We start from the raw sequence: 8,679 nt of genomic DNA, 5'->3' as shown, positions 1-8,679 counted from the left end.
CAAATTCAAATATGACTTGCTGTTATGAAACAGGACATCATTTCATACATGTCCACTGTAGAGGACACCAGGACTAAAATGATGTTTATGATGCATTTTGGGAGACATGACAATTGAATAGGAAAATAAATTATATATCTATTTTGTTATGAAATATTAGACATTATTATGAAAATCTGGCCAATTATTACTCCCATTATGACAATTATTTTTTCAACATGCTGTCCCAACAGCAACACATTAATATGCAAATTAGAAAGATACACTGTGTTTAATGGGAAAACCAGTTTATGGAAATTTGTACAGACATATTGCATAAAACAAAATGGTATATCAAATAATTTTGTTATATCTTTTATAACATCGTTGAGAATCATCCTTAAACAAAGTTTACACCTTAAACCTAAAAATGTATTGGTGATTTAAAAAAAAATCCCATTGTTTTAGCCCTTTTGATGTCTATTCATTCTATTTTATTTTTAGAAAAACTTAGTCCTAGTGTCCTCTACAGAGGACATAGAAAAAAATATTAATACAATTTAATTTTTCAAAAATGTTAAATTAATTTTTTTTTTCTAATGCTCTAAACAATGTAATGACATGAAAAAATACTAAATTCACAAAGCTTTTTTGGGGGGGTGGGGGGGGGGGGGGGTCTCTCAGGAGGATATGTATTTGTACTAAATGTCCATGTCGTGTACTGTATACTTTGATGAACACGTGGTGCGCTGGAGCCAAAAACCTGAAATGTGTAGCTGACACACTTCACCAGTAGATGTCGCTGTTTTCCACGTTCTCCATCATGACTCAGCCTGGGAGACTTTTATTTTGAAATATATTTGGTCACTTTACCCTGTTTCAGTTGGTTTGTGTTTAGTTCTGCGGCGTTAACGGCAGCGGGAGGCGGGCTGTGAGTGCGGTTCTGTCGCCGTGGACCGGGCCGGAGATGGCGGAGTACAGTCAGACGGGTATATTAACAGCCGTGCTGCTGTTTACTGTGGTAACCATGAGGGATATTTATGTGGGCCGCAGCAGCATGACTCAACAGGACAGCAGTGGACCCGACACACACACACAGAGACAGACCAAACACTCATTCTACACGGGTCCGGTTCTCAAGTTCCAGTTCTGGTGAGATACTACACAGACTTTGATGTTATTCAGTGCTTTACTGTCTGTTTAAAGCCCACAGGGGATGCTAAGCTAATACTGCTAACGTAGCATGTCTTTATGTGCTAAAAAATATAACGTATCAAACTATACAAGTTTATAAATATGCACTAAAATAACTACATCCTGTATAATACATTTATTTGCATTATAAATGAAATAAATGGGACCATTTTTGTCATGAGATGAATGCCCCCCCCCCCCCATTTACCTCAATGGACCTTGTTAATGTATTCATAAGACAGTCTTTTTTTTCTTCAACACATTAATTTCTATTTAGGTACGTAGTTTACATCATTGCTACGAAAACTATTCAGGTTATCTTGCACTCATGTGTCTAACTGAAACGTGTTGAATTGATCAGATTATTATAAATCCGTTTAAAGCTCCTATGAGATTGCATTGCCCTTTAAGAACACAACATATCCGAAGACAATAGGAAAGAGCGACTTATTAGACTTTGACTGAATATTTTACGTTTCTGAATTAATACATGTAGAGGTGTGGTTTAATGTTATCTAAGTGAGAGTACACTTAATATATAATCACGTGCCAGTGACTTCTATTTTCACAACACCTCTATGACCCTTACAATTAAACAGGCGGTTATTTCTACTGTACCTTTAAGACTTCTATATGTAAATGTAATCTTTTGTGATTGATTAACCTTATTTACCAGTTTAATTGCTCGTTCCACCTGTTGAAGAAGCTGAATTGGTGCTTAAATATAAATGTAGCCATTAAAATGTTAAAGTGATCTTCCATAATGTGACATCCGAGTGTAATGGGTTATCAGAAAAGAACAACTGTAAGGTAGGACTTGGTTCAATACATCGGTCGTTCATCGGATGATGAATGTGATCTTGCAGGGGTGGGTTTAAGAGGGATAAGTGATTGGAAAAATCCTGCATGCATCAACAGAGAGAAGTCTGTCAATTTCAACAAACATTTGACAGTTTGATTTAACTCTAAGGTCAAAAAAGAATTAAACATTTGCATGAATATTATATGCTTTTAGAAAATAGGATGAGCTTTCATTTCATGCAGACTTGTGTTTGTGGGTGTAATATCAATGAACATTTCTAAAATGATTTATGACCGTTATTATTAATATTTGTTGTTTTTTTTAGTATATCCTGAGGGTACAGTAAGGTGTTCCAGGAGTACTCCCGGTCCATCAGCCAGCTGTACCCGGACATCCGAATCGAGGGAGAGAATTACCCTCCCCAACTCATCAACAAGTGAGTGTCTTTCCAGATGTTGTGGAATCAGCCCTCTGATAGACGGTGGTTTAGTCCTGACTTTAACTTGTCATGTGTCTTCCTCTGCAGATACGTTGGAAATTTCATCTCCTACATCAAACTGCTTGCCATCGCCTTGATTGTGACTGGACAAAATCCTTTCCAAATGTTTGGTATGAACACTCCAGGAATATGGTCCTGGGGACAGGAGAATAAGGTAATGTTGTTGAAGTGCCTGGACTTTAATCTGATTTTATAGCGGAGTTTAGGCTGAAGATAAACTTACTCTGTGACTGTTTCGTAGTTTAATTGACGCACATCCTGTTTTGAGGAATGAGCAGCGTTTCAGAGCCAGAACCGTGTCATTGAGTGTAAAGGACATGCCTGGAATTGCTGGAGTCTGTATGATGACGTAGCGATTGCAAACACATGCTAAAGGCGTAAAATCAAAATTGACTTCATTTGCAGTTTTAAGGAGATCCTGGTAGTGATGGGACTGAACGAGAAAAAAATTTTTTTTGCTATTATAAAAATTTTATTTGTTGTTTAAATGTAGTAATTTCCATTACAATCATTTGTCATGACTTGTTTTATGACAGATTTATTTATTAAATGTACATTAAATAATTTAGACATCAGGCCAAGTAAAATATGGTCTAATATTTTGCTAATTTTCTTCTCTAGACTTCATTTCTCTTGTAAACTAATATGTAATAACAGTAGACACTGATGACTTGCCTGAGGAAAATGAAATGCTATGTGACATTTTGTTTACAAGCTGTTTTATTGACGTCTTTCCACGGTTGAAACCGATTAAGCAAAAACATGAGGCATGAAATGTTCATTCATGTTTATTTTGCATTAAAACTAGTAGTGAAGAGGAAGGGATGAGCTCAGTGCTGCCCTTTGAACTGAGGCGTTTGTACAGCGATCTGTCGCACCTCATCAAAGAGCGTCAAAATGGCATTTGTTGTTTGAATTTCCTGAAAAAATTGAATGATTTTTTTCGGTACACATGCATACCGAAACTAAAATCTTCAGTACGGATACGTGTACTGTTACATAAAAAACTGCATTATGTCTGCATATTGTTTTTAATAATATGGAAGAAAGTTTCTCACATTTGATGGGTCTGTTTTGCAGATTTTCTCCTGCCTCATGGCATTCTTCATTAGTAACATGTTGGAGACCCATTTCCTCTCGACAGGAGCTTTTGAGGTTTCGCTGAATGGTAATGTCATTTGGATGACCACTACACTTAGGAAAAATATCTTGAAACTATGTGAAGAATACATGTATATCAAAGAAGCATCACGTTTCCTTTGTTTTAGATGTACCAATTTGGTCCAAGTTGCAATCAGGATATGTGCCCAACATTCAGGAGCTTTTCCAGATCTTGGATAACCACCTTAAGATGAATCAGGTCGACAAGATGAACTTTCCCTCACCGTAGTGCTGTTGTTTTTGCCAAGAGACAGGTGAGTGGTAAAACCTGTACAATGACGTCACAGCTTGTGCAAACATAGCAGGTGTTTAACAATAACTTTTGTTCCTAGGCTTAGAGTTTATTTGCAAATATTGGTCCTGTTGCTAGTATTTCAGTATGGAATTAATTTACAATGCTGTTCAAAAGTTTGGGGTCAGTAAGATTTTGAATGTTTTTGAAAGAAGTCTATTAAGCTTACCTAAACTGCATTAAATTTATTAGAATTGCTGTAAAAAGCAGTATAATAGTGAAATATCAACGCAATTTAAAATAAATGTTCCTCTTTAAAAAAAAAAAAAAAAAGTATTTTTTTCCTGTGATGGCAAAGCTGAATTTTCAGCATCCATTATTCCAGTCCTCAGTGTCATATGATTCTTCAGAAATCATTCTAATATGCTGATTTGTTGCCCAATAAACATTTCTTATTATTATTCATGATGAAAACTTTAAAAATTGTGCTGCTTAATATTTTTTTCAAACGGTATTTTTTTTTTCATGATTCTTTGAATATAAAGTTCAAAAGAGCAGCATTTATTTGAAATAGATTTTTGATTTATTATTATATATTTTTATTATGTAATATTAGAAGTGTCTTTACAATCAATTTATGGCATCGTTATATCTTATATAATCTTACTGACCTCAAACTTTTGACACAATAACATGCATTAAGGAATAGCGCACCCAAAAATTTAAATTCTGTAATTTACTCACCCTCAAGTTGTTCCAAAACACAAAATAAGTTATTTTGAAGAATGCGCGTAACCAAACACTTTCTGGTCCTCGTTTGACTTTCACAGTATTTTTTTTCCATACTAGAGAAGTCAGTGGGGACCAGCAACTGTTTAGTTGCTGTATGATGAAAGAATTTTCATTTTTGGTGAACTACCTTTTAATGAAATGTATAGGTTCTGTTTTCATTTCATGCCGACTTTAAGAATTTCATGCCGACTTTAAGAATCAGGAAAAGTTTAGCGTAGTTCAGGTTGTTTTCAATGCAAACATCACTGAAATTACTAATAATTTGCTGTTCAGTAAGTAACAACTTGTGGAACAGAGTCTCAGGGAAAGAATTTCAGAATTAGTTTGCACGTTATTTGTATTGAATAGTTTCTGTTTGGTTTATGTGCATTTTTTCAAATTATACTGCCTTTTTTGTCCTCTCATTCAATTCATACTGCAAAATTACTTTCACAGCTGAAATATGTTTTATTTTGCCATGGCCTTGTCCATGGAGATTCATCATGGCAGCGATAGAAAAGAGATGCAGGAAGATTTCTGCACAGACATATTTCTTTCTTAGGAAAAATCCTAATGTATGTAGTAATAAATCCCATTTAAAATGAGCTTTTGTCACTACCGCTGTGTCAAGCAACATGCATAATTCAACACAACAGCAGCATTGAGTGTGGAAATGTCCTCTGCAGGTCTCCGGAGCTGTTTTTCTGGTCAGCGGGACTGTGGACTGTGGCATAATGAAGGCCTGCGCTGCAAACAGCACGCTGTTAGCACAGGCTCGATGCTCGGCCACCACACACACTCTTTCTGCCCAGCGACACACACCTTTGGATCGACTACATCTCTTCAGAGCGTCAGACTACATGCATTCATAATATGAGAGTCACGCGTGAGCTAAAGGCACTACAGTTAATTTTTTTTTTTTTTTTTGATCAGGTTCTGTTCTGTTTGTAACAAGTGCTTTCAGCTGAAATTGAATGGAATGTTCCATATTTCTCAAGGACAACTGTGATGTTTTTTTAAGTAGATCTTTAACATGATTATTTGTTTGCACTGGTGTAGACTGTACTGTACTGGGGGTATTGGACTTTTTTTAAGTAGTGGGAATATCTGTATACTGCGGAAACATGCAGTTTTGTTAGATTGAGCTAGATTTGATTTTTTTTTTTTTAATGCTTGAAATTGTACATTTATGTCCTGTTTGTCACAGGTTTGCTGGTTAGATTCATAAGTACAGCATGTGCTTGTGGAGAGAATTAAGGCCAGATCTTCCTCTCTTCTGCTTAAACTTTAACCGTATACATTAGCACTGCCAGAGTAATCTGTGGAATCAGCGTAACTCTTCAAATCGCTGCAGTCGTCTTAATGGTGTAATTGAGAGTGTTGCATATCAGAAGATGTGAATGGTATTTCCAAAGACGACTCCTATTTTTCCAGCTCTCTCCATATAGATGTGGCGGTAAGCAATGCACCCCTTATATTTTAGTGTACCTCTCTGTGAATTTGTAACAAAAGTGATACTAATAGTTGGATTAAGTTGCATTGAGAAGAAATTTTACTCCATTTCACAGTGATGTAAAATAAAGATTAAAATATTAAAAGTTGTTTATGAATTATTTTCTTAATCTATTTTCTTGTTGTTGAGATTAACAACTTGAGTGTGTGTGTGCGCGTGTGTGTGTGACACAGAGAGTGAGTGTGTGTGTGTGTGAGGGAGAGTGTGAGTGTGTGTGAGGGAGAGTGTGTGCGCGCGTGCATTTTTGTGACAAATGAGGACATAATTGTATAATGACATGGGTATTACAAGGAGAAGGTGACTTATGTGGACATTACCCCATGTCCCCATTTTTCAAAACGCTTAAGGGGTAGGTTTAGGTGTAGGGCAATAGCACATACAGTTTGTACAGTATAAAAACCATTACCCCTATGGGGTGCCCCCACTTCACAAAAACAAGTGTGTGTGTGAGAGAGTGATTGTACTCCACTCTTTTAAAGCCTCCTCAGGTTTTGTAGTCTATTGTGATATTTGTGCACAAGTTACTGGTTTATCCTGAGCACCTGTTTACGTTTTTTTTCTATTTGCATTTCTTCTTTTTATTATTTTATTAGTTTAAGACTTTTTACTGTTTCTGTAATGGGTATGTTAGCACAACGGTATCATGGAACTGAACCTTAGGGTTTATTATCTACCATACACAAAGATAATCTTGGAATAAGGGTCATAGTCATTCATCATATCTTGTGTAAAGTATTTAAACTTTCAAAGCAAAAGGGAGCATGATATGACCATCCAGTATTTCACAACAACAAAAAATATATATTTTGGTTTGGTTTTTGAGATCTTTGTGTGATTTTGTTTTAAAAACTGAACATTGGTGTAAAACTACTTCACAATTGACTAACAATTTAAAAAATAAATAAAAAAAGTCTAGCTGAGGAACATATTACATATATTAACTCATGTTTTGAAGACATCTTTCAGCTTTGAATTGGGCTCTTGTCTGATTTCATCCTACTGTAGTCACATGACATCAGACTAATATAAGTGGGCTGTTATCTGTGAAAGAAGAATACTGTATACAATATGTAGTATAGTGTCTGCCTAATATTACTGATCTCATCTAACCAGAGCGGTACAGCTTGTTAAACAGTAGTAATGTGAATATTGTCTGTCATCAGGATTGTCCAGCTCTGTGGTCAAAAAGCCTACTTCATTTTTAAGCACTCAGAATCATTACCAGTACACGATGGGAGAGTATATTGGCATAATAAACATTTCAAATAGGGTTGTTCAGTCCTAATGAATTTGAATATTAAAACCAGTTCCATTTACTAATTATGTGCATCTTCACTGCTTTTATATATATATATTTATATAAAATATGTTTATAGGGACACTAAAAATAGAGCTGAAATACGGGACTGTCCCGGGAAAAACGGCACGTCTGGTCACCCTACTTTTATAACACCCTGTTCTCTCACCCCCATATAATATTTAATGACAGGAAATATATTACATTGTTATGTAATAATATATAGAGATAGAATCATTTTTTTCTTATGTCGTTATATTGCTAAATATTTTTTTATTATGATATGAATAAACCCTGAAAAGGGCAAAACCATAAAGAGACATCAGAAAATGAATTTATTTGGGACACAAATAATATAACTTTTTTCAAAACATGACTTTTAATTTTGTGACTAATTTTAATGTTTGTATGCCACAGGATACGTTGCCAGTTTGGGGGTGTAAATGAACTGAAAACAGAACACTTGTTTATCAATGCTTCTTATTCCTGAACGCTTTGGAATACTGCCCTAAGGTTGCTCTCTTTTTAAAGAAAGCCTTTCAAAAAACGAAAGTATAAAGAAGTTGAAGTTTACAATAAAGATAATATATTATAGTATTTTTATTTTATATAAAATATGTTGAACTCTAAAATTTATGTCGAACCAAGTTATGTTCCAAATGTGAAGTTGATATCACAACAATTGTGGTTCCTGTGAGATTTTGTTTGGGCATTACACTAAAAATACTACTAATAAAAAAATATGCCGTTTTCTGTCACAAATCAATAATTTTCTGTCACAATATCACTTCTATTACAAAACAGTTACCAAATATAGAGCCTTGACTGTCAGACCTTTCCAACTATGTTTTATCAAGATTACAAAAAGATCTGATCTCTAAAACAAGTCTTTATATATGTTTTATATCATTTATACCCCTAAAAGGGCGACGTATCCCCTGAGATCCAAACATTTAGAGACAGATAACAAAAAATGTAAGGATTTAATTCATAAAATTTCAATGTAAAGCTTAAGCTAATGCTGAATAACAACTTTTTTAACGTGTAAATATGTGAACTAGATCAACTTTTATTGGAGGGATTTCTCACTACAGGCGGCCATGCGGTTTTAAATACTCTGTGAGCGAAACAAAATTATGTGGAAACGAAAGCCACCTCATCTAAATATTCATAACATGAAAATGAAACCAAGAAATACGACCTACACTTCCGCTGCTTCTCAAATGTTTGT

General features: G+C 34.9%; 1 pseudogene across 1 annotated transcript; it reads left to right on the top strand.

Annotated features, from left to right (window-relative positions):
• Positions 1 to 730: 730 nt before the first annotated feature.
• Positions 731 to 7,470, top strand: LOC306883115 (selenoprotein T2-like; annotated as a pseudogene). Its single transcript, XR_013785917.1, has 6 exons — positions 731 to 1,131; positions 2,301 to 2,411; positions 2,502 to 2,628; positions 3,555 to 3,642; positions 3,743 to 3,889; positions 5,325 to 7,470. The product of XR_013785917.1 is annotated as a selenoprotein T2-like (transcript).
• The last annotated feature ends 1,209 nt before the right edge of the window (positions 7,471 to 8,679 follow it).

The sequence above is a fragment of the Barbus barbus genome (assembly GCF_936440315.1).
Source record: "Barbus barbus genome assembly, chromosome: 17".
Classification (NCBI taxonomy): Eukaryota; Metazoa; Chordata; class Actinopteri; order Cypriniformes; family Cyprinidae; genus Barbus; species Barbus barbus.
The sequence above is the reverse complement of the archived record's forward strand: the minus strand, read 5'-3'. Positions and strand labels throughout refer to the sequence as shown.